Raw genomic sequence first — 25,876 nt, 5'->3', positions numbered from 1 at the left:
ACCACCTTTCCCCAAGTCTAGTGTTGCCTCGTTTGCCCATTAGGTTTCAGAGATTGGGGTAGAAGTGTGCAGCAGTAGAACTCCTCAAAACTAGCTTAGCTTTTGCACCTAGGAGGTACTAGGCTAGAGAGAGTCGAGTATTTTGAACACTAATGTAACTGTTAGAAAACTCTTTTGGCTTGACGAATGATGGATGATTTCTGTTTTAAGTTATGAAGGAAATTTATGTCATGTGGTACCTCTTATGAAAAATGTAAGGAAATGTTTGACATTTTACAAACTTTGTCCTTTAAAATCTCTTACCATGTGCAATCCCTGATTTAAAGGAATGATATTAAGAGCATCCTAAATTTTTAGATGGCAGGAAGAGCGCGCCGTGGACAGAATGAACGCATTCCTCCACCCCCGCCGCCGCCTCCTACCATGCAAGAACTGATGGCTCAGCAGAATGAGATTCTGCGATAGTTAGCTCAGCGTCAGCCACCACCCTAGCACTATGGTTGTGGTGATCACCATCAGCGTCCCCCAGCAGCGACCACCTATCAGGAGTTCCTCAGCACTCAGCCGCCATTGTTCACTCGGGCAGAGGATCCACTTGATGCTGATGTATGGCTCAGGGTGGTGGAATCCAAATTCCCACTGCTTAATGGAGTTTGTTCAGATGTGGCTAAGGTTCATTTTGCCACCCATCAGCTTCGCGGACCCGCGTGAACATGGTGGGATCACTTTCTCGCTATCACTACAACACTTATGACCTTATATGACGAATAGTCCATGACAATAGAGTAATTTGTCATTAGATCACCTTGTTTATGACGATTTTTAGAAGATGGCTTTGTAGTGACGAAAATTTAACTCCCGTCATTAAAATTGTCATAATATACTCTTGCATCATGTTTGTGACAATTTTTTATGATAATATATGAATCGTCATAAATTTCTGAACATAATAATTGTGACGATATTGCATGGCAATACACATATGTTATAGACATATGATGTATTTTTTTAAAAAAAATACTATTATCCATATTAGCTCGCGTGACCCACCATTAAGGTAAGGTCTCATTACCACATAGATTTTCATGTTTGACACATCATCACGCATGGCAATATGATTACCACAATATGAGTTTTTTTTCATAATACATAAATGTAATTTTAGAAAAAATAAATAAATAAAAAAACTACAATACAACTGGCTTGAAATATAATCTAAGTGTTGGCCAAAAGTCTCTTCCTCCACTAGGGTTTTGGCGTATTTGTTGGTAAAGAGGTATCTTATTTATGTTATACATACAAGTTTATTGATAAAATAATTAGATGAACTCCGACCTCCATCCCAATATATAAGGTGTAACTACCTCTGATTCAAAGACTAAAAAATGTATTTAATTCTCTATATACTAATATATCGATGTATGTATGACTAGAGAGAGCATGTATTACATTATTAGACTGATAAAAAATGGTTAGGTTTTATAAACTGGAACGAAAGGAGTACATATTTATAGAGGTGAAGTACTCGTTATGGTCTATTATAGCGCTCGCTATACGTTAGCCCATACAACTTGTCTATTATTCCTTAGTAATTTCGCAGCCCACCAAATCAACGTCGGCCCGCAATAACCACATGCAGGAGACCTATGGCCACTAGTGCCTGGCTCCTACTGTTGGACCAAATAGTCTCTAGAGGTCGAACAATTGCAATCTGCCATGAATCGGCACCCATAGGCCACAGTCCCACACGGTGGCGGACGCGGGCGTGCTAGGGTTGAGCGGCTACACAGGCGTGCTAAGGTTGAGGGGGGCTCCGCGGGCGTGCTAAGGTTTCGCGATCATGGCGGTGGTCGGCGAGCAGGTGAGGGCTCCCGCCTCTGATTCCCTCCCAGGCTCCTCGAGCGGCCAAGCGTCTGTGTGTGGCCGTGTGGGCGAACCACATGCGCCAGCCGCCGTGCGCCCTGGGCGAGCACGTGAGGCCAGAGGTGAAGCGCATGTACAAGCAGCTGCGCCAGTTTAGCGCGAGACTGTAGGGTAGTAGGCAAGCCGCGAGCGCGTGACTGCAGCTGCTAGCCAAGTGAGCGTGCCACTACAGGACATCAAACAACGACGACAGCAAGCAAGTAAGTAATGAGCAAGTTTTATGTCTATAATTAAGGATCCTGATCCTCGATGTTAGGAGAATTAGAAAAATCTACTTAGGCGAACAAGGGTCTTAACTTGGCTACCTTGTAATGTTTATGTTGTATTCGTGGTGCAGAAAAGTATTGTTCTGGATATTATCTTGAAACTTTTGCTCAACCAACCTTTTGAGAAGATTCCCTGTGCAGCTTCTGAATATCATATGGTTCTTTCCTTAGCATCAAAAGATAAATTTTTCCTAATGTAGCATTGGATTCATTCTTGGTTTATTATATAGGACTGCCCTCAAATGCAACCTGTGACACCATCAACTATAAGGAGAAAAGACCATCCAGTTTACCCTTGTTTTATGTGTAGCATCAACCTGTTAATATTGAAATTTCGTTCCTCACCCCACGTGGATTGAATATATATGGGTGCCTAATGTTTAAATGATATATCCCAAAAATAAGGACTTTAACCCACAAGTTAATTAACGAGGACCAATCTGAGTTGGCTAACGAGGACAATAATTCAGTCCTTCCTCTTCCATATTCTTTTTTTATTGTGATGAGAGCTTGGCAACACTCTACTGTAACTGGTTTCTTAAACTAGAGGATAACTTTGGTTGCAGATGATCCGTTCAGCATGTGCTGCCTATTCGAAGTCCCCTGGTACACTTTTTTTTCCTAAAATTCTCAGAGTCCTTATTTGTCGGGAATTTTGGATGGAGGGAGTAGTATCTTGGGATGATGAGGATACTCTGATTGTTCATGTTCCATAAGTTTTGTTATATTGCAGTGAGAGTTTTTGAGAATGTTCTTCTATTTTTGTTCTCTCAAACTGGATGTTAATTTCTGATTCAAATTCTCCTGTGTTATGCGTGTGCTCCTTGTGCAGAGTTGGCACATTTCCTACATTATATACCTACTTATTCATTTCAAGTTATCTTTACTGAATATTTGTTTGTTTGTTTATGAAACTGTTGTATCATTGTGGCCATAAGTTATTTTGGGGGATAACTTTGGCTGCCGATGATTCGTTCAACATGTCCTCGTGCTCTTCACAGGGATCATGTCCAGACTCACACTGGGCTCGTTGCTCGGCCTTATTGAGCTAGAGATCCTCCAACACAGCGGCACCGACACCAAGGCTCAGGCTAGTACGATCTGAATCCCTATCCATTCCCTGTTGTTACCTCGTTGTGCTCGATCTGGTTACCGTCCTATGTGTGGGTTTGTTATATTGGTAGTAGGGATCACATTGGTGTGGCTGGTTACATGAAGGAATGGAGATGAGAACGTCATATACTCTATCGTATTCTCAAGTACCTCTGTAATTTTGAACATTCGAGCGTCTTTGGTGTATGGTGGTGAATTTTTTTCTCGCTCGTATCGGAAGTCTGCTAGATTTTGTAGGTGGCAGTAATGATAGTGAGGATAAAATGTGATGGTAACACTAACATTGACATATTTTTTACATGCAGAAGTGTTTGAAAAGGAAAGAGAACAAACAAAAATGGGTATAGTCAGGAATAAGGAAAAGCATTGTGGATGGGATTCATTCTTTTCTATGGTTCACCTCGTTCTGGTGATATATGAAATGATACATCAGATAAGTGGGAAGAGGAAGTATAATGCAATGGATAATCATAAAAAGTGATCACTCTGGAGTATCCTGTATCTACCATTTTTATTTACTAGGGTAGAATGCACTTTCAGTTTTGTCTTACCTAGTAATCTTTACAGCGTGAAAGGATCTCTAGCTAGTTGATTAGCTGGTCTAAGTAGCACTCCTTAGGTTTTTAGTTTGACTCCCCGTGTAAAAAAAATTAGGTTGGGTTAAAAAATCTCCTGATTTGTCCCATGACAAACCATTGTTCTAAGCCTCGACCCCGGTAATGTCTTGGTCATTCTCAAATGGGCTACGATGTCGCTGCTACGCCAAAGCATAGGTCTAAGACTCGACCCTGGTGCGGTATTTTAGCATCCCCTTTTTAGTTTCAACAGTGTATTGCTGTTGTCCCTCAAGTGTTGTTTATTATTTACTTTGTTTGTTGCAGCTGCCAGCCTTCCAGTTGTTCAAAAGCAACACCAGCTTCATGTCACCCTATTGTTGTGTAATGTTGCTGCCATGGAGGTAGAGTATCTGGATTCCAATCATATCAATTATCACACTATTTTGTACTCTAGAAGTGTATTCATTTGCTACAAGAATGTATGGTAATATCAAAATTTTAGTTTAAAGCTTCTAATGAATTATCCTAGCATCAACACTTATACCTTTTAACTCATTATTGGGAGAGAGGGACAATGTTCTGAAGTTGTGCCTGTTCAACTTTTTTTTGCACCATGTCAGCATGATTTTTTTGTAATCCTGTTTATGATTATCTTACATTTTGGAACTATTTGATGAAGTTTAGATAAGACTGAGAATAACACCTATTGCATCCACTATAGGCTTATTTCTCCCAGTTGCTACTAGTTTCTTTCATCATTCAACTGCAGCACGACCAATATGTGTTAGTCCAATTACATCATATGGTGTATGTATATCTGATCGATATTATTTTTCTAGTCCTAAATCTACTATCACACTTCTCATACTAGTGTTCTTTCACCAGTTGATACTCTTATACCTTATTTCTTTCTTATTTCACATGTTGTTTTTTCTGATACCTTTCGCACTCCATTCTGTTTTAACCATTGACTTTTATGTTTACCTCGTTGCAACCTTTTTAGGCACTTCCTATATTTTTGATAGAATGTTTCATCATGTTCTTTTTGTATTATTGTCAGCGACATTTGTTCTTGCCTTTGGAGAGGTATTCATCTGATGTCCAAAAATTACTATTTGCTCATTGTATGGTTTGAATGATAGTGATTGTGTGAGCATCTCCTTCCTCGTGCTTTTGGCAGGGATCATGTCTAGGCTCACAACGGGGCTCATGTTGCTCGGCCTCGTCGAGCTGGAGATCCTCAAATGTAGCAGCAAAAGCATCTCAGGAGACCATTAATAGTATGAAGAGATCGATCGAAGAAAATAACCTCCTTCATCAACTATTAAGCTTCAATCGAGGCCAAGTGCCTCCATCTTAAGTCTAACTAACCACTATAGGGCCTACAACCTTATGGCTGTTATAGTAGCTTGTTACAGTAGCTCTAGATTTGAAGTTATATGATTATTTCAATTATGCTTAATGTATAATACTTTGAGTTGAAGTTATAGGATTTGATTTGGATTTTAAGTTAAAGAATTTGCAGATATATGTTTTGAAGTTATATAATTCTCTCATGGATGAAATATTTGTGTTCAACATATTCATATGATATTTTGGTTGTGATGTGTAATATTCCATGGTATGAATTCATATGATGTGATTATTCTCATGATGATTATATCTACCACAAATGCTTCGCCATATCACTTGCCATGTCAGCGGCCAACGCCTCCAATTTATGACAAAATTCTTTGTCACAACAATTTTGCCACATCATCTTCCACGTGGCTTGCCACATGATCAAATCTATGACAAATGTTTTCGTCATAACGGTTTGCCACGTCACATGCCACCTCATCACCATAGCCATGTGGCAATGCATGTCAATACAAATCGTGACGTTTTTATAATGACTTATGACAAAATAGAGTGTCATAGATTTAGTGACGAATTTGATGTGCGTCATAAACTCTGACATTTTTTTGATGATCGTCATTGTAGTCTATTTAACACGCACCTTCTGTGACGATGACCTTTTCATCACAACGATGTCACCAAAACACAACCTGTGACAAATAAACACTAGTTGGTGACATAATCACAATGTCATAGAAGGCCTAAAAGGTTGTAGTGTATGCAGCCGGTTGACCACGTGGTGGAATGGGGAGAGTTTAAGGCAGCATTCGGAGGACATCACATACCCGCAGGCATCATGGACCGCAAGCTCAATGAGTTTCTGGCTCTCACTCAGGGGAGTCGTACAGTGTTGCAGTACACCCAAGCCTTCAATGACCTGTGTCAGTATGCAGGCTATCATGCTGACACTGATGAGAAGAAGAGGGACAGATTCAGGAGGGGCCTCAGTACTAAGCTCCGTGACCGTCTCAACACAATCACGGCCAACAACTATAATGAGTTAGTCAACATGGCCATTTCTCAGGAAGACTGCAACACATCCCGCCAGGCAGAAAAGAAGAGGAAGACCCCTATGGTAGGACCTTCACCTCAGCCTCAGCGCTTCAGGATTGTGTCCGACACTCAGAGTAGGGGACCTCAGCAGCAAGGACGGTGGGTGGTCCGACCACAACAGCAACAGCAGGCACCCAACCGCTCTCAACCCCCAGTTCAGAGGCACAACAACCAGCCACAGCAGCAGTACCGTTAGGCCAATGACAACAGATGTTTCACTTGTGGTAGCACTAGACACTATGCCATGAATTGCACCAAGAACCAGTAGAGGCAGGGGCAGAATTCAAATTAGAACCAAGGCAAGAGGTAGAGGGTGCAAGTGAGGCAAGGCAAGCTGAATTTCACCACGTTGGCTGACATTCCAGAGGGAGCACCCGTCATGACTGGTATCTTTTCCGTTTTGAATTCTCCTGCAGTCATTCTTTTTGATTCAGGTGCATCACACAGTTTTATCAGTGCAAAATTTAGTGCCAAATGCCAGTTACCTTTTCATCACACAAATGGGGGCATTACCATTTCAACACCAGGAGGCAGGGTTGCCATCTATCAAATCAACATGCATGTGCTTATAAAATTTGGTAGTCTTATAATTAAAACCACCCTCCTTATCTTGGGGTTGGATAGTGTGGATATCATCTTAGGAACTGACTGGTTATCAAGGCATCGGGCAATGATTGATATCGCAGCAAGGGCCATTGAGATACACTCACCTACTTGTGGTGAAATCACGTTATATTTGCCTAACCAGGGTTGTACCCATTCATGTGCTTTCGCCCTGATAGAGTCCCCTATCGAAAGGATTCCAGTGGTCTGTGAGTACCCCGATGTTTTTTAGATGAGTTGCTAGGGATGCCACCCGATAGAGACAGAGTTTGCAATTGAGCTGCAACCCGGAACTGCCCCTATATCCAAGAGACCCTATAGGATGCCTCCAGCGGAGTTGACATAATTGAAAAAGCAGTTGCAAGAATTGTTGGACAAGGGATTCATCCCCCCAAGTACTTCACCATGGGGATGTCCAGCATTGTTCGTGAAGAAGGATGAGAGTCTGAGGTTGTGTGTTGATTACCGCCCTCTCAATGTGGTAACTATTAAAAATAAGTATCCCTTGCCCCGCATCGATGTGTTGTTTGATCAGTTGGTGGGAGCCAAGGTGTTTTCCAAGTTAGACCTTTGCTCTGGCTATCATCAAATCAAAATCAGGGCCAGCGATATTCCGAAGACGGCTTTCTCTACCAGATACGGACTTTATGAGTACTTGGTGATGTCTTTCGGGCTGACCAATGCCCTAGCATATTTCATGTATTTGATGAACTCAGTATTTATGCCAGAACTGGACAAGTTTGTGGTGGTTTTCATTGATGACATTCTGGTATATTCAAGAAATGAACAGGAGCATACTATGCACTTGCATACAGTACTTCAGAGACTGTGCGATCATCGCTTATATGCTAAGTTGTCAAAATGTGAATTCTGGCTAAGGGAAATTAAATTTTTGGGTCACACCATTTCTTAGGATGGGATATCAGTTGATCCTAAGAAAGTGCAAGAGGTGATGAATTGGAAACCTCCTACCACCGTACGGCAGATTCAGAGTTTTCTGGGATTGGCAGGGTATTATCGACGATTCATTCTGGATTTCTCCAGGATTGCAAAGCCAATGAATGAATTGTTGAAGAAAGGAATGAAGTATGAATGGAGTCAGAAATGTGAGGATGCCTTTCATACATTGAGGCAGCATCTGACAACAGCACCCATGCTAGCGCAGCCTGACAACACCAAATCTTTTGATGTTTATTGCGATGCTTTAGGCACTGGATTGGGATGTGTCTTGATGCAAGACAGCAGAGTTATTGCATATGCATCTCGAGCACTCAGGCCTCATGAGCAGAACTACCCCACACATGATTTGGAGTTAGTAGCCGTAGTTCATGCTCTAAAGATATGGATACATTATTTAATGGGAGCTCATTGTAACATCTATACTAATCACAAGAGTCTCAAATATATTTTCACTTAGGCTGATCTTAATATGAGGCAGAGAAGATGGTAGGAATTAATCAAGGACTATGATTTGGAAGTGCATTACCATCTAGGCAAGGCAAATGTCATGGCAGATGCCCTAAGTCGAAAGGCCCAGTGCAACTGTGTAACTATGGACTCTAAGATCGCCACTCTGTGTGACGAGTTGTGCAAGCTGAACATGGAAGTTGTTTCCTCAGGTACCTTGAATTATATCTCAGTGGAGCCCACTCTACATGATGCAGATAATCATGGCACAGATTGGTGACAAGGGTGTTCAAGTCATTAAAGAGATGCTTGAACAAAAGGTGGATAAGTACAAATGCTTTCGTCAGGACAACAAGGGAGTTCTATGGTTTGAAGACCGATTGGTTGTTCCTAAGAATCCAGAAATCAGGCATAAAATATTGGATGAAGCTCATCTTTCCAAATTTTCCATGCACCCCGGCAGTAACAAGATGTATCATGATCTCAAATCTTTGTATTGGTGGACCATAATGAAGAGGGAAATTTCTAAGTATGTATCTGAATGCGACACTTGCCAAAGAATCAAGGCTAGTCATTTGAAGGTAGCAGGTACCTTACAGCCCCTTCCCATACCATCTTGGAAATGGGAGGACCTCAGCATGGATTTTATTGTGGGTTTACCCAACACATCCCGACACCATGATTATATTTGGGTCATTGTGGATAGATTAACCAAGACAGCTCATTTCTTGCCAGTACATACCACCCACAGGGCAGAAAAGTATGCAGAAATCTATACTGACCAAATAGTGCATTTGCATGGAATACCAAGGACTATCGTGTTAGACAAAGGAGCACCGTTCGTAGCACGTTTCTGGGAGCAGCTGCAAGAGTCACTTGGAACCCATGTGATAAGAAGCTCAGCATACCACCCTCAAATAGATGGCCAGACAGAAAGAGTAAATCAGATTTTGGAAGACATGTTGAGGGTGTGTGTGTTGCACTATGGGAAGAATTGGGATAAGTGCCTTTCCTTGGCTGAATTCTCTTACAATAACAGCTACCAGTCCAGCCTAAAGATGGCACCGTTCGAGGCCTTGTATGGGAGAAGGTGTAGAACGCAGCTAAATTGGTCACAAGCCGGAGAAAAAGAAATTTTTGGACCTGACTTAGTACTTGAAGCCGAGGAGAAAGTTAGAGTTATTAAGAAGAACTTGGAAGCTGCTCAGGCCAGGTTGAAGAGCTATCATGATAAGAGGAGGAAACCTCTGCAATTCGAAGTGGGGGATCATGTATACCTTAAGGTGTCACCCACCAAAGGTGTTTAGAGGTTTGGAATCAAGGGCAAGTTAGCTCCTCGCTATATTGGGCCCTATGAGATCAAAGAGACTTGTGGACCTGTAGCCTACACGTTGAAGTTTTCATCTCACATGTCAGCAATTCATGATGTGTTCCACATATCTCAGCTACGGAAGTGTGTCCGCTTACCCATGGAAGTGCTACCTGAACCAGAATTGGAGATAGAACCAGACTTATCTTATCAAGAGCACCCCGTCAGGGTATTGGACCAAAAGGAAAGGCCAACTCGAGCATGGTCAATTCGAATGTATAAGGTTCAGTGGAGCAACCATTCAGAAGAAGAGGCTACGTGGGAGACTGAGGATTTTCTACGTTCTCGCTTCCCCGACTTTCTGCCTAAAGGAATCGGTACGTAACCTGAAGCACCACCCCACCTGCCCTTTTGAATCTAAATATAAGAGAAACCTAGTAAATAAGAGTAGAGTATGTTATGAAAACAAATCTAGAAGGACTTCCTTCTGAAGTTGCAAAGAGGATGGCATTCGAAGAGCAGTTAACTAGAGAAACTTGGTTAAAGGAAACTGCAACACACCAACACACATCTTCTTGGTACCCCACTAAAGAATCCCTACCCAATCTCGAGACGAGATTCCTTTAAGGGGGAGGGCTGTAACACCCCTGATGTTACCCAAAGCCCTGGCCAAAGAAGCACATTAGGTCCTACTCAAACTTTATGCTAAAATGGAGAGTGAAGGCACTAAAAGTTTTAGAATCATGGCTAAGCTAAGCATTAACCATAATAAGGAAGAAAACCATATGTTTCATACAATGTTCACCCACAAACAATATTCTAAAACCCTGATTCCTTCTTAAACCCTTAAACCCTAATCATGGGATTAAAAGGGAAAGAGTGGGCAAATGATCAAAACATAAAATGAACCATTACAAAGATGAAGAGTATTAGTAAAGCTACAAAATTTCATAAGAGAAATATTGCAAAAAGGCCAAACAAAAACCTCAAAATAGTTCACCAAGTGGAAAGCACACTTGAGCCTTTAAAATTTTCTCTAAGTCCCAAAAACCACCCTAGACCAATGTTCAAAGGTGTTCACCTTTGTGCTGGCACCCAAACCACTTGGACCAAATAGCAAAAAGTACCCAAATCATCCAAGGCACCTCTCTCAAAAAATTGAATTCAAACCGAGGTCGTTTGACATGGTTTGACACCGGTTTTGTCACTGGTGAACAGTGCCGACAGACTTGACTTGGCGCCCGCATATCTCACAAGCTAGGGCATATCTCCCATTAGATCTTACACAAACTAGCTAGCCCTAGGTGCCAGGAAGAGATTTGCAGAAGACCCTTGGCAAGATTCGCACGTTTGTGATCTCTGCAGGCGCTTGAACAGAGGCAGATTTGCACAAGACCCTTGCCAACCTCGCGTCCACGCCCGCGCCCGCACCTATAAAAGCCATCCTGGCCTCGACGTACACCCCCGCGCGCCACTGACCCAACCCAAGCTCGAGTTCGCCGGAGTTTGCTCAGTGAGCGAGGTGCCAGCGGCCGCGCAAGCCACGGCCACCATAGACCGGCCAACCTAGCCATTCCCCACCCCGTCCAACCCTCGGAATAGCCTCTACAGACCTCGGTGAAGCTTCCAGAGCCGGGGATTGAACTCTACCTCACCGGAGACACCGAATCGACGTCGCCGGACTTCACCCGACCGCCGGCGCACGTAGACCGAGCTCCACGGTGTGCCTTTCTTCGATTCCTTGCACTAGCAGCATCCTTAGCACCCCATGAAGCTTCCTGTGCCATTGGATTGAGCAATACCGCCGTGAGCAGGCCGGAGCGTACGTCGCCGACGAGCCCGACCGCCTGCGCACGTGGCCCGACTGATTCCGGCCATCACCGTCGATGAGTCGCACCTCGACGTGACCGCCAGGACCTCCCGGATCTAACCCCGCCCTTCGCCGGACCGCCCTCGCCGCCGGTAAGCCGCACCACCCTGTTTATTCCCCGCGGTTACTGTTTCAAAGGGGAAGGGAGCTCGGGGGAAAAGAAGAAGAAGCTGGGGGGGTTTGAACAGTCAGTGACTCAGATGAATAGTCCCGCAGGGGTATAGTTTAAGGACTTAGTTAAGGGAAAGCCCAGGGGTCTCGGTGTAAACTGGTTTTTCCTTAAACCTTTTAAACATTATTCATTTAAATGTAGACAGAGCTTGCAAAATTCATAACTTCAGTTTTATCCAACCAAATTTAGTCAAATTAATTATGCTAGGTTCTAAATAATATGAACTACTTAGGAAAAATACCAAACACCCTAAGTACTGTAACAAATTTTAAAGTTTTGATTTAAATAGTAAACTGGCCAAAAGATAAATAAAGAAGGGAAAAATAGCTACACAGTTAGATTAAGGTTGAGAAAAATTATAGAGGTATTTAACCACTACCTAGCCTGTTTAAAATTAATAAACCCCTCAGTATACCAGTTTAGGTAAGGGTTTACCATTTAAACTTACTTTAATTCAAAGTTAGAGAAAATGGGAAAGGGAGTTTAAAATAAGGACCAGGGGCAACCACATTTTTGTTAGCTTACTTTATTAACATAGTTCACTAGAAAATTTTGTTAAGCCCTCTGTTAGTACAAAAGAAATGCAACACATTTTATTTCATAAAATCCATGAAAACTTAGAAAATTCTAGAAAAATAATCCTAAGGAGAACCCACCCAATCCTTTAGATAACTAATAATATGCTAGTAGGAATCTAGGAAAAATATAAGTTCTGTAGTTTGACATTTTTCAAATAACAAGTTAGTTATAAGTACATTTTTGGCATTAAACTTTAGAAAAGCACAACTAAATACCCAGTGGGTCTTTTTTGTGATCTTTGGCACAGAAGCTTATTATCACCCATGAATCTTAGCAAAAATAAAATTTAGTCCAGAAACCTCACCTAAATCAAAGCTATAGTGCAAAATACCCTTGTACCCTTCCTTTTGTCATTTTTGCACAAGGAGTATCTGAATTAATTTCAACCTCAAATTTTTAGAATAAACCACAGAGGTCAAAGTTTACCCACTGTAATTTTTGTAAAATTTTTAGAAAATTCTAAATTGCCATGATAGTTCAAAAGTACTTAATTGGCAAAACAGTAAGTAGGATAAGAGTTGTTGGGAGAAATTAGTGGTGTGCAATTAAATCCCCCAAGAGCCCAAGCAAACATATAAGAGATGACTAAAATTCTTAAGTTCACTCAATACCCTTGGATGAGTGTCTACAACCCTTAGTACACTCTCCGGCAAAGAAAACACTAGTTTACTCACTATTTTAATATTGTCCACCTTACATTACAAATTGCCATATCATTAATATGCATATATCTTATTCATTGCATTCGATAGACTGTAATCTCGCCGACGGAGAGTACATCCTCGTTCCGGAGCAAGGAGTTGCTCAGGAGGTAGTCCTGGAGCCAGCACCAGAGCCTGCCATCGAGGATCTGCCTGCCCCAGCTTTGGAAGGCAAGCCTCGATTTTATGCATAACCAATTCTATATGCTATTTTACTGCACTTATTGATTGTAGGCTTGTATTGTGCACTTAAGTGTAGGAGTTGACTGAAACCCTAGTTGCATGAACTCAGGATTCCTTTTGAGATGGATACTAGTATGCTAGGTCGAGTAGCTGCTTTTCTAATTAGGGATCTCGATAGAAGTCGAGTGATTTTTCTAGCAGTCGAGTGAGGTCAAGAATTGGTTGTACCCATTTTTATATCGTAATGATGATGGTCTGTGGACAACGATCAATGGGGAGGCGTTGTCTACGAGGCGGAAATTGGAATAAGGATTAAGGTGTTGTACCGTGTGTCAAGCGTTTGAACGTACTAAACACATGCCGAGAAATATGGTAAATCGGTAAGCCTAGTACCTGAGTGAACCTGCCTGCAGACTTTACCCCTCACGTGACCTGAGACGTGGTCTCCCATTCCGGTTATGGTGGGTACAAGTGCGGTCACTACACGATGGCAGTCGGGGTCAGTGAGGCATTGTACGCCAAGGCGGTGAGCCCTGATCTGTTGACGGGGAATCGATGGGGACGGTTGATGTGTGTGGGGACGGAGTGCCTCACCACGTCGTGTGTTTAGGTTCACCTTGCAAGGATAAATCGGTTCGAATCGTCTACTTCTCGCAGCTAATGAGACTACTTGATCCATGCTACTACATTGAGTAACAAGGGGAAATGAGTTGATTTGGCAATAGATGTTGATTGCTAAATGTTTGGTAGCATGTATGATTAGCTAGGTACACATTTAGTCTTACGAGAGTACACTAAAATTTGAAAAGCTAAAACTTGATTTTAGACTCAACTAGTGCTTTTGGAAAACCAAACCCCTCAGCCAAACAGCTGCATGTCTAGAGGTAGAGAAGTAGACTCCTCACACCAGGTAAGTCTAGCGAGTATTAGTATACTCAGCCTTGCTTGTGGCATAATTTTTACAGGTTCTCTGGAGGATATGGTTGCTGGAGTGACTTGGCCGTCCATCTTGCCTATGCGTTGGACAGTCGAGTGGGACCCTGCCTCAGCAGAGGAGGAGCATGAGGAGTGATGGGCCAAGCTTCCCCATCCCTCCGTTTATTTACTGTTAGTTATATTCCGCTGCATTTCGAACAATGACAATTACTTTTGCAAAACTCCGATGATGTTGTAATAATTTTAAGTACTCCTTTAAAGTATGGTTTTATGCTTTATTGTATTTGCTCTGTGCCTCACCTTCGAGTGAGTACGTGGTACTTGATCCTGTTAGTGGCCTTGTCGGACTAGATCCGAGGGACTGACGTTTTATTCCTATTTATGTGTGGTCTAGCCTCTAAGCCGGGACTTAGGCACTTAAGTTGGAATAATTCGGGCGGTTCCGCCACAGTGTGTGAGTACCCAGACGTATTTCCAGAGGAATTACCAGGTATGCCACCTGACTGTGATATAGAGTTTTCTATTGAATTATTACCTGGAACTGCACCTATCTCAAAGAGACCTTATAGAATGGATGCCAAAGATTTAGTAGAACTGAAGAAACAAATAGAAGAATTACTAGAAAAAGGTTTCATTCGCCCAAGTTCATCCCCTTGGGGAGCCCCAGTTCTATCTGTGAGCAAGAAAGATGGTTCAAGGAGAATGTGTGTTGATTATTGAAGTTTGAATGAAGTAACCATTAAGAATAAATACCCATTACCTCAGATTGAAGATTTTTTTTGATCAGATGAAGGGAGCTAAGATATTCTCAAAGATAGATCTAAGATTGGGATATCATCAGTTAAAGATTCGAGCAAAAGATGTACCCAAGACAACCTTCAACACAAGATATGGATTATATGAGTTTTTGCTCATGTCGTTTGGACTAACTAATGCACCAGCATACTTTATGAACTTGATGAATAAAGTATTCATGGAATATCTGGATCAGTTTGTGGTCGTATTCATTGATGACATATTGATATATTCTTCGCATGAAGAAACCCATGAAGATCATCTAAGGCTAGTCCTACAAAAGCTTTGTGACAACCAACTTCATGCAAAGTTCTCGAAGTGTGATTTTTGGTTGAAGGAAGTTGCTTTCTTAGGACATATTGTTACTGATGGTGGAATTAAAGTGGACCTAGGAAAGATAAGTGAGATTCTAAATTGGAAGCAACCAAAGGATGCGTCCAAGATCAGAAGTTTTCTTGGATTGGTAGGATACTATAGAAGATTTATTGAAGGTTTTTCCAAGTTAGTGAAACCTCTTACCTCACTACTGGAGAAAGGTAAAGAGTTCTAGTGGGATGAAGTGTGCCAGAATTGTTTTGAAGAACTCAAGAAAAGGTTAACCACTGCACCAGTATTGGTAAGCCAGACATTCACAAGGGATTTGATGTGTATTGCGATGCATCACACCTTGGACTTGGATGTGTACTAATGCAAGAAGGAAAAGTAATAGCCTATGCTTCAAGGCAGTTGAGGAAGCATGAGAAGAATTATCCTACTCATGATTTGGAACTAGATGCCATAGAGCACGCTTTGAAGATTTGGAGACACTATATGATTGGAAACAAGTGCAAAATCTTCACGGATCACAAAAGCTTGAAATATATATTCACTCAGAAGGAACTCAACCTAAGACAGAGAAGACGGCTTGAGTTGATCAAAGACTATGATTTGGAAATACAATATCACCCAGGAAAAGCAAATGTAGTGGCTGATGCTTTGAGCCGTAAGGGTAGAGTGAACAACATCACTACTCATTTGATGTCAAAGGAATTGTGCTGGGAAATGGAACAACTCAACCTTGGTATGCTCAATAAAGTAGAAGCAACGATTATGGAAGTTGAATCTACTTTGGAAGAAGAGATTCGTAAAGGACAAGAAGCTGATGAGAAAATTAAGGAAATTAAAACTTTGATTGGTTTGGGTAAAGCCCCAGATTTCATGGAAGTTGATCAAGGCACAATATGGTTTAAAAAGAGAATATGTGTACTAGAAATTGAACACCTTCGCCAACTTATTTTGAGAGAAGCTCATGATTCGGCTTACTCTATTCACCCTAGGAGTACAAAGATGTACCAGGATCTAAAGGAAAAGTATTGGTGGTACGGTTTGAAAAGAGATGTTGCTACTCATGTTGCATTGTGCGACGTGTGTTAGTGAGTTAAAGCTGAACACCAAAGACCAGTAGGATTGCTACAACCTCTCAAGGTACCTGAATGGAAATGGGAAGAAATCGGTATGGATTTCATAGTTGGACTACCCCGTACTCAGGATGGCTATGATTCAATATGGGTCATAGTAGACAGGTTGACTAAAGTGGCACACTTTATACCTGTGAAGACAACTTACTCAGGAGCCCAATTAGCAGAGTTATACATGTCAAGGATTGTTTGTCTGCATGGAGTACCGAAGAAGATTGTATCAGATCGAGGAACCCAGTTTACCTCGCGCTTTTGGAAAAGACTACATGAGTCCATGGATACCAAGCTAAACTTTAGTTCAGCTTATCATCTGCAAACGGATGGGCAAACGGAAAGAACAAACCAAGTGTTGGAGGATATGCTAAGAGCTTGTGCTCTAAAGTATGGTAGAAGCTGGGATAAACGTTTGCCTTATGCAGAATTCTCGTATAACAATAGTTATCAGGCAAGTCTAAAAATGGCACCATATGAAGCACTTTATGGACGAAAGTGTAGAACACTGCTTTATTGGAATCAGACTAGAGAAGTCAAGTATTTGGTCCAGAAAGTCTCCAAGAAGCAGAAAAGCAAGTGCAGATTATTAGAGAAAATTTGAAGACAGCACAGTCAAGACAGAAAAGCTATGATGATAATAGAAGAGAATTGATATTCGAAGTAGGAGACTTCGTATACCTTAAAGTTTCACCGATGAGAGGAATGAAAAGATTTAAAGTTAAGGGAAAATTATCACCTCGCTATATTGGCCCATTCAAGATTTTGGAAAGAAAAGGTGAAGTAGCGTACCAGTTAGAGCTACCCGATAGTTTATCGGACGTGCATGACGTATTTCACGTATCACAACTCAAGAAGTGCTTGGGAGTGCCGGAGGAACAGTTACCCATGGAAGAACTAAATGTCAATGAGGATTTGACTTATTCGGAGTACTCGGTCAGAATTCTGGAAACATCTCGCAAAATTACATGAAGTAGTCATTAACATGTGCAAGGTTCAGTGGAGTCATCATTCGGAATATGAGGCCACTTGGGAAAGAGAAGACGAACTCAGAGCAGAATTCCCTCAGTTATTTTCGGAAGTTTCTTAATCTCGAGGACGAGATTCTTTTAATAGGGGTAGGTTTGTAACACTATAAAAGACATCAACTAAAAATATGGAATTTAGTTATTATGGTAATTAGAATAATAAATTTTTATTCAAGTGTTTATTATTTATTTGCATTTTGAATCATTTTTTATTTCGCATGATTGATTATTGGATGTTTAATAGCAAATTCTTTTTATAGGAAAAATTCAAGTAAATAACATAATTATTAAATATTATAATAATTATTAGTCTAAAAATAAATATTTTATTTATAAACAGTTTTGGTGAATTTTTATGAATTTTTAAGCTATTTAAAAATACATTTCGAAAAAAACTCCCTAACCCTAAGGCCCACTAGGGGCCCATCTAACTAACCCTAACCGCGCCCTCTTCCCTGGCTGCCTCCAAGCAGCCGCCACCTCCCCTATTCCTCTCCTCTCCCCTATTCTCTCTCCTCCCTCTCACCTCTCTCTTGCGCGCGCACAGGAAACCCGACCAGCGCGCCCCTGCACGCCGGCCATCCGGCCGCGCCCTACACCGAGCGCCCACCCCCGCGACGAGCCCTGAAGCGCCCGGTCTGAGCCGACCAAGCCTGCCACCCCACCGTCCGTTCGCCACAGCATTAATGGAGATGCAACTGCGACCGTTTCTTCCTCCCTTCACAACATTTGTTTCTTCTTTTTCCCCCATTATTCTCCTTGTAACTGACGCATCTACGACCATGATGAACAGCCGGCCGCCCCTCTCCATTCCCCCGGCCGTCCTTCCCTCTACCTCCTAGTCCTTATAAAACCGAGCTCCTCCTCTCTCCCTTCCTCCCCTACCCGAGCTCGCCCCTCTCTCTAGCTCTCCTCGCTTGCCATCGTCGCCGGAGCTCGCCACCACACGCCCTGCTCGCCGGAGTTCACCGGAGTTCACCGGAGCTCGCCCCGCTAGAGCCCGCCCGACGTCGAGGACCCATGCCCGCTTCTCTTGCTCGACCGACCTCCTTGCCGAGCCATCTCCATTTCCCTGCGCAAGCAAGAACCCAAGGTTGAAGACATCCCAAAATTAATTTGTGTATTTTCGAAATTCTTTTGATTCAATTCATGAATTGTATATTTATTTGGTTGTAATGTGAACATGTGTGATCTGAAATTCATACGTATGTGCGTTATGGAATTTTGGTAGATATATGCGATTAGTAGAGCACCGTGATTGTTCATGTTAGTCGATGCGATGATTTTTGGATTAAAGAGAAATATGAGAAAATTTTAGTAGTCACATGTTGGTCATAAAAATACTAGATATGAAATTTTATAGCTAATTTTGGTCACATTGAACTTTGGAAATTATTTGGAGAATTGTAGTCATAGGTTCACTTTAGTGGATTTAGAAAATGGTATAGAATTCATGTCATATAAACTTATAGGATTTTAGATGATTTATCTCCGATTATTTTTATTAATATTTTATTTTAGAAAGAAAGGAGAAAATACCACTAGTAGTATGGAAAATAGATATTTACTATCCAAAATAAACATGTTCGCGAGTATAGCACTTAAATTCTTAGAGTTAGTAAAATACTTGTTTATGTCAAAATAACCCCGCTTAAGTTATAAAAAGCCCAATTAGTGGTTTATATTGATTTTTAGAATATTAATGTTAATAGATTCATTTTTAGCTATACTCAATGATTCAAGTTAGAAATAAAAAGGAATAAAGTCTATTAGTCTATTTATTAGTATTAAAAACAATAATTACCATTTATTTTCATTGATGATGTTAATACATATTAATACTAGTTAAAACTATATTTATAGCACCTACTCATAATTGCACCATTTATGACTCGTAATAATAGTCAAAATTGAATTAATAAGCATTTACGCGCTAAGACGTATTTATGTGTGTGATAAGTGCGATGTGTTAATGTGAATGTAATGGTGAATGATTACCCCGTATTGGTGTATGTTTATTTATTTGGCGTACATATTCTTTAGTATGTGTGAAACGCAAATCGATGCTAGAAGTGGACTATAAGGTAGACGAGCCTAACACGTTCGAAGACGACACGTAGGACACGCTTGGGCAAGGCAAGTGGATTCTCCCTCTGCATATTCTATTTGCACCCAATTAATGCATATAATAATGTTTACTTTTTGGATATACTGCATAATTTGTTGGGATTTACCTAAGATTTCCTAGATTTACCAACTTTATTCCTTGATTACCCTGGGAAAATATTAAGCTTTGCAAATTTGTGCTACCGCTCAATTTAATAATTTTGATGTCACTCATTAATTGATATTAATGTTCCGAAATTGAAATTGGCATTATGATATTAACCTGATGGTTAAACAATATTGTTTCATATTAATTGGAACATGGAGTGACCATCCAGGATAACAGTGCAACCACGAGTGCTATCATGGCTCTGGCTTTGGTAATTAGCTTTATATGCTTAGTGCCTAGCAACCTTACCTGAAATATGGGCAACAGGGGGAGCGGCAGTGGTAGCAGCTCACGTTGACATGGGGACATATTATTGGCTAAGATACCTCACCCAGAGGGCCTCCACACCGAATTTAGAAACCTTAGCGGGTTGCTTTGTATTAAGTGTATTTTGTGAAAGCCTCATAGTGGATCCCTAGCCATTCACCTCGGCAGTGTTTAAGGGTCCGTACAATCCAGGCTAGATGGGATACACATCTTGTGGCTAAAGTTGTACCACCTGTGTAGAGTGTAAAATTGATATATCAGCCGTGCTCACGGTTACGAGCGGCTTGGACTCCTCACATGATAATTGAACTTGAAGATGGAAATAAATCGAGATCCGATGATCTGCCAATGGTTTGCTTAAGTGGTTTTAGTTAAGTGTTTTCGATATACTCATATTCCTTTGTTTAATGGGATACTTAGGATTTACACTTATTAGTAAGATAGGTGTTGTTAATAAAATGTTGACCAACTAAAATGCTTACTGCTCAACCTTAGCCTCACCTTGTTAAACCTGCATTAATTTTTCCCCGACTTGCTGAGCCCCGACCATAAGTGAGCTAACCCCTGCTAATATTTTGATCAGAGGGTGATGCTGGAGACTTTGATGGATATTTCGATGATGAATTCAAAGTCTAACGATGCGTCGGTCATCTTCCTGTAGGATATTACCCATGTTATTTAATTCCGCCTTACTTTGAAGTGACACTTGTTAAAGATACAATGATTCAGATGATGTAATAAAGTATTCTACTCTCTTTACGCCTTTATTGCATTGTCTTTTGATATATTACACTTGTGATGTCAACATATGTGTGGAAATGGATCTTGGCACACATGCTATGCGCTCGATTGTGCCCTCTGGAATCGGGTGTGAGTCGTGACAACGTCCCACGTGCATCTTCCCCAGTCCGTGCGCCCAGGCGGCGGCGCCCAAAGTGGGCACGGTGGCGCCACCCTCCTGCGAGGCCACGGGTGATACTCTGCTGCCCAATCCACTAACCAATGGATTCCATCGCAATAGGAAGGAAAAAGCGGAGGTTGCAGAGAGGGTCTTACCAGAACTCGAAGTTGCGAAACCGCTCGCCACGCAGTGCAGCGGCATGGCGCCCACGTTCAAATTCCGACAAGGAATTGCCCAGTCATGAGACCATCTCATCACTCGCAATCCATGCACGGATGTCACGCGCACCATGGATATCCCGGTGGCCCAACAACTTGCCCCAAATCCCCAGCGAATCCAGAGCGAAGTTTAGGCGGAGGCTCTCTCTCTATCCTATTTCCTTTGCTCGGCATTGCTTTGTCTGGATGGTGCCCTAGAGTCCACAATCGGGCGGACGAGATGAGGTTCACGGCCACCAATTTATAGCGGCCATAGCCCATGGTCCCGCGCGAGAGGAACCCAGCCAGCTGGTGTTCGGTTGTTACAACAACCTAGCGATACACACGGGGAGGAAGAAGCTTCTGGCGCAAGGGACCCACCACGAAGTCACTATGCGCGCCCGGCCAGGTAATCATGGGGATGAGTTGTGGGCCCCGCAAGGCAGCCGTAGAGATAAAGAAAGCGTGGGGAGGGTAAGTGGGCTGCGCGGGGGGGGGGGGGGAGCAGATGGGCCAAAATACAGTCCGGTGGCCCATTATAAGTGGTTCTCTCTTTTCTTTTCTTTTCTTTTTTTCGTCACCAAATTTGTAACTCTAATTCAAATTTAAATCTTGTTTTGAACTTCAGTTATCCAATAAAAATCCCAATATAAAGATAACACCTATTATTTATTTACTTATATTCTTTTTCTTTATAGTGTATATTCTTTTCCTTCTTCATTTTCAAATATTATTTTTTAACCTTAAACTTGTCTCGCGAATTTAAACACAAATGCACAATTACAAGAACCTCAGCATGAGATGCATATTTATATATTCATTTATTTGCTATTTGACTACTTTTACTTCTCTTAAGTGAGTATGCATAAAAAGGAAATTAAATAATTCCAAAGACACATTCATGAAAAATACATGTATTTATTTATTTTATTGTTTTTACCTTATACGAAATTTAGGGCTTTACAACGAAGAAAGCATTCCAGCAAGTACTTATTTGCATTAAAGGCCCTTGGTAGTTGAAAGATATGCTTCGTTTAACCTAATGCTTGCTGCAGTTACGAAATCCCCTCAGGCTGGTGGAGTCATGAAGTTGTCTCGGCCGTTCTTGGACGCCTTGGATGCATTCTTTCATTGATTCTTGATCCACTAGAAAGTATACAAAGAGGCCTTTCCAACAAGTTCTTGTTTGCATTAAATAACCTTGGGAGATGAAAGATATGCACTCTTAAACTTGCAATTTTTGTAGTTTTGAAATCCTCTCGGGTGCAGTAGCTTTTATTGCGTTGTTGCCTTCTCAACTCCTAGATGGTTCACCTCCCAAACGGCTTAGCGTAATAAAGTCATCACAAGGCTTTAGTACCTCATTTAAGGAAGGATTAGCTTCAACAACAATGAACAAGTTCAGCTGATAATTAAGTTTGTGTGCACAGTCTCATTTCATTGGTCCTTGGTTAAATGGTGAATGGGTCACTGGTGTGGTTGTATTGATGGTAGCGATGTCCTCATCATCCTCCCCTTCTTGTAGTAGAGTCATCCTCAACTCTAGCGTTTGCTCCTCACCCAAGTATGGCTTTAAATATGATGATGTGGTCGCTTGGTTGGGGATGCTAGAAATATCATTACTTGGTCCCCGATCAACTGCTTTGTTCCTCAAGGCCTTCATTGTACACTCAACACATTGCTTGATCCATGTAAGAAGTTCTACAAATAAAAACATACATACTCTACAACGCAATACTAATTCTTGAAATATATCAAAGGTAGTTACAATGTGGAAGAGTTTCACCTTTGTAACATGATCAATTAACATGGTCATATCTGACCGATAATGTTCTTATCACGTATTAGTTTATGGTAGTCAAGAGACAACAAGAAGGGCAAAAGGGACGCTTGCTCAGGAATGTGAAAAGCAAGTAAAAGAAAAAGCAACTTCGGAGGATCAACCGAAGCTAGTTCTTCTCTATGAAGATATTGCAGATCAAAGAGCTTTCTTCGGCAATCAACTAACTTTGAGGCAAGAATCGAACCTCTGATGGTTTTTGTTTCACAACAAGGATGCATGTCAGGACAAGGCCATATGTGATCATAGAAGGGGAATTGTTCAAACAAGGAGTTTGTTCCCCATTATTAAAATGCCTATCTAGAGCCGAAGGTCAAGAGCTGATGAAGGAGATACATTCAAGAATATGCGGAGCCCACATCAAAATCAGGACACTCCTTGGAAAAGTCTTTAGACAAGGATTCTAATGGCCCAAGGCAGCTTCGGACACAGTGGATCTGGTACAAAAATGTGAAAACTGTCAGAAGTGCGCCAGAGATCAGAAGCAACCTTCGTCTTTAACACAACTAATTCAACCCACTTGGCCACTGCAAAGGTGGGGCTTATACTTACTGGGCCCACTTCTACCAGCAAAAAAGAATCTGAGATATGTCATGGTAGCAATGGAATATTTTTCAAAATGGATCGAAGCTAAACCTCTAGCCACCATAACTTTGGCCACATTTCAAAAGTTCTTCTGGCATAACATCATTTGCCATTTCGATGTCCTGAAGGCTATCATAGTTGACAATGGAGCACAATTTGATGTCGAAACATTTAAAACCTTTTGTGATCAAATTGGCACGAAGATACACTTTGCATCTGTGAGACATCCATAATACAATGGCTTGGTAAAGCGGGCTAACGGAGTCATCATCACACGAATAATGAAATCAATTTTTAATCTACCAAAGGGAAAGTGGCCAGACAAATTGATGAAAGTAGTTTGGAATCATAACACTGTTGTCTCAAGGTCAACAGGGTTTGTTGGGGGTCTGCTTCATCACCGAAGGTCCTGTAAGAAGAAACACCTTCGAAAGATCAGCACAAAAATAACGCCGAAGCTACCTTCCAGGGAACTTCGGCATAACGACACGCCTTGAGACGAAGGGTTGCACTGACTTAAAGATGAAAAGACAGATCGACCCATGATAATTTGTGTCATGACTGTAATTGGTTGTAAAGGGTATAAATGTAATTTCACACAAGCTGCGCCCTATGCCTATAAATAGATGAACAGTACCCCCGTACTGTTCATGCTGACTTGTACTCGCTTCTGCATCACGCTTGTACTTTTGCCTTCTGTCAAGCCAAAGGTACAAATGGAATTCAATATTGTTCTTATTTGTGGCGGAACCGCCCGAATTATTCCAACTTAATGCTTAAGTCCCGCCTTAGAGGCTAGACCACACTTAAATGGGAATAACACGTCAGTCCCTCGGATCTAGTCCCACGAGGCCACTAACAGGATCAAGTACCACATACTCACTCGATGGTGAGGCACAGAGCAAATACAATAAAGCATAAAACCATACATTAAGGAGTATTAAATTTATTACATCATCATCGGAGTTTTAGCAAAAGTAGTAATCATTGTTCGGAATGCAGCGGAATAAAACTAACAATAAATAAACAGAGAGATGGGGAAGCCTGTCCCATCACTCCTCATGCTCCTCCTCGACCGAGGTAGGGTCCCACTCGATTGTCCAACCTGGTGGCAAGATGGACGACCAAGTCACTCCAGCAACCATATCCTCTAGAGAACCTGTAAAATTATGCCACAAGCAAGGCTGAGTATACTAATACTCAGCTAGACTTACCTGGTGTGAGGAGTCTACTCCTCTAGCTCTAGACATGCAGCTGTTTGGCTGAGGGGTTTGGTTGCCAAAAGCACTAGCTAGGTCTAAAAATCCAGTTTTAGTTGTTTCAAGTTTTAGTGTGACTCTCTTAAGACTAAATGTATACTATCTAATCATTCATGGTATCAAGCACTTTTAGCAATCATCATCTTTTGCCACATCATCACATTTCCACTTGTTACTCAATGCAGTACAATGGATCAAGCAGTCTCATTAGCTGCGAGAAGCAGACGATTCGAATCGAGTTTTTATCCTTGCAAGGTAAACCTAAACACACGACGTGGCGAGGCACTCCGTCCCCACACACATCAACCATCCCCATCGATTCCCCGCCAGCAGATCAGGGCTCACCGCATTTGCGTACAATGCCTCACTGACCCCGACTGCTGTCGTGCAATGACCGCACTTGTACCCACCATAACCGGAATGGGAGACCACGTCTTAGGTCGCGTGAGGGGCAAAGTCTACTGCCAGGTTCAATCAGGTACTAGGCTTACCGATTTACCATATTTCTCGGCATGTGCTTAGTACGTTCAAACGCTTGACACAGGTATCCGCACGTTAATCCTTATTCAAATTTCACCTCGTAGACCACGCATTCCCATGGATCCGTGTCCACAGACTATCATCATTCTTGATATAAAAATGGATACATTCAATTCCTGACCTCGCGCGAGTGCTAGGAAAATCACTCGACTTCTACCGAGATCCCTAATTAGCAAAGCAGCTACTCGACCTAGCATACTAGTATCCATCTCAAAAGGAATCCTGAGTTCATGCAACTAGGGTTTCAAGCAACTCCTACACTTAAGTGCACAGTACAAGCCTACAAACATTAAGTGCAGTAAAATAGCATATATAAACGGTTATGCATAAATCGGGGCTTGCCTTCCAAAGCTGGGGCAGGCAGATCCTCTGGGGTAGGCTCTGGTGCTGGATCCGGGGCTACCTCTTGAGCAACTCCTTGCTCCGGCACGAGGATGTATTCTCCGTCTGTGAGGTTACAATCTATAGAATGTAATGAATAAGATATATGTATGCTATGATATGTAGAATTTAGTAACATTTATGCCTAGTGAAGAAAAACTAAGTTAGTTAATAACTTAGGGTTTCCTTGTTATAAGAGGCTCTTAGTGGTTTATGCTTATCAATTTAGGTTTGAGGTTTTGCCTAGAGATAAGCATAATGGATTAAGACTTGGATTGCCCCTTAAATGT

General features: G+C 41.7%; 1 long non-coding RNA gene across 2 annotated transcripts; it reads left to right on the top strand.

Moving 5' to 3' along the window:
• Window positions 1-1,983: 1,983 nt before the first annotated feature.
• Window positions 1,984-5,445, top strand: LOC103641062 (uncharacterized). Of its 2 annotated transcripts, XR_002265824.2 has the most exons (6): window positions 1,984-2,123; window positions 2,756-3,283; window positions 3,377-3,535; window positions 3,608-4,260; window positions 4,863-4,945; window positions 5,040-5,445. It is a non-coding gene; the product is annotated as an uncharacterized lncRNA (long non-coding RNA). The 2 variants fall into 2 exon arrangements; XR_002265823.2 differs by lacking the exons at window positions 1,984-2,123; window positions 3,377-3,535 and having other exon boundaries at window positions 3,174-3,283.
• The last annotated feature ends 20,431 nt before the right edge of the window (window positions 5,446-25,876 follow it).

Source organism: Zea mays, chromosome 10, assembly GCF_902167145.1.
Source record: "Zea mays cultivar B73 chromosome 10, Zm-B73-REFERENCE-NAM-5.0, whole genome shotgun sequence".
NCBI lineage: Eukaryota > Viridiplantae > Streptophyta > Magnoliopsida > Poales > Poaceae > Zea > Zea mays.
The sequence above is the reverse complement of the archived record's forward strand: the minus strand, read 5'-3'. Positions and strand labels throughout refer to the sequence as shown.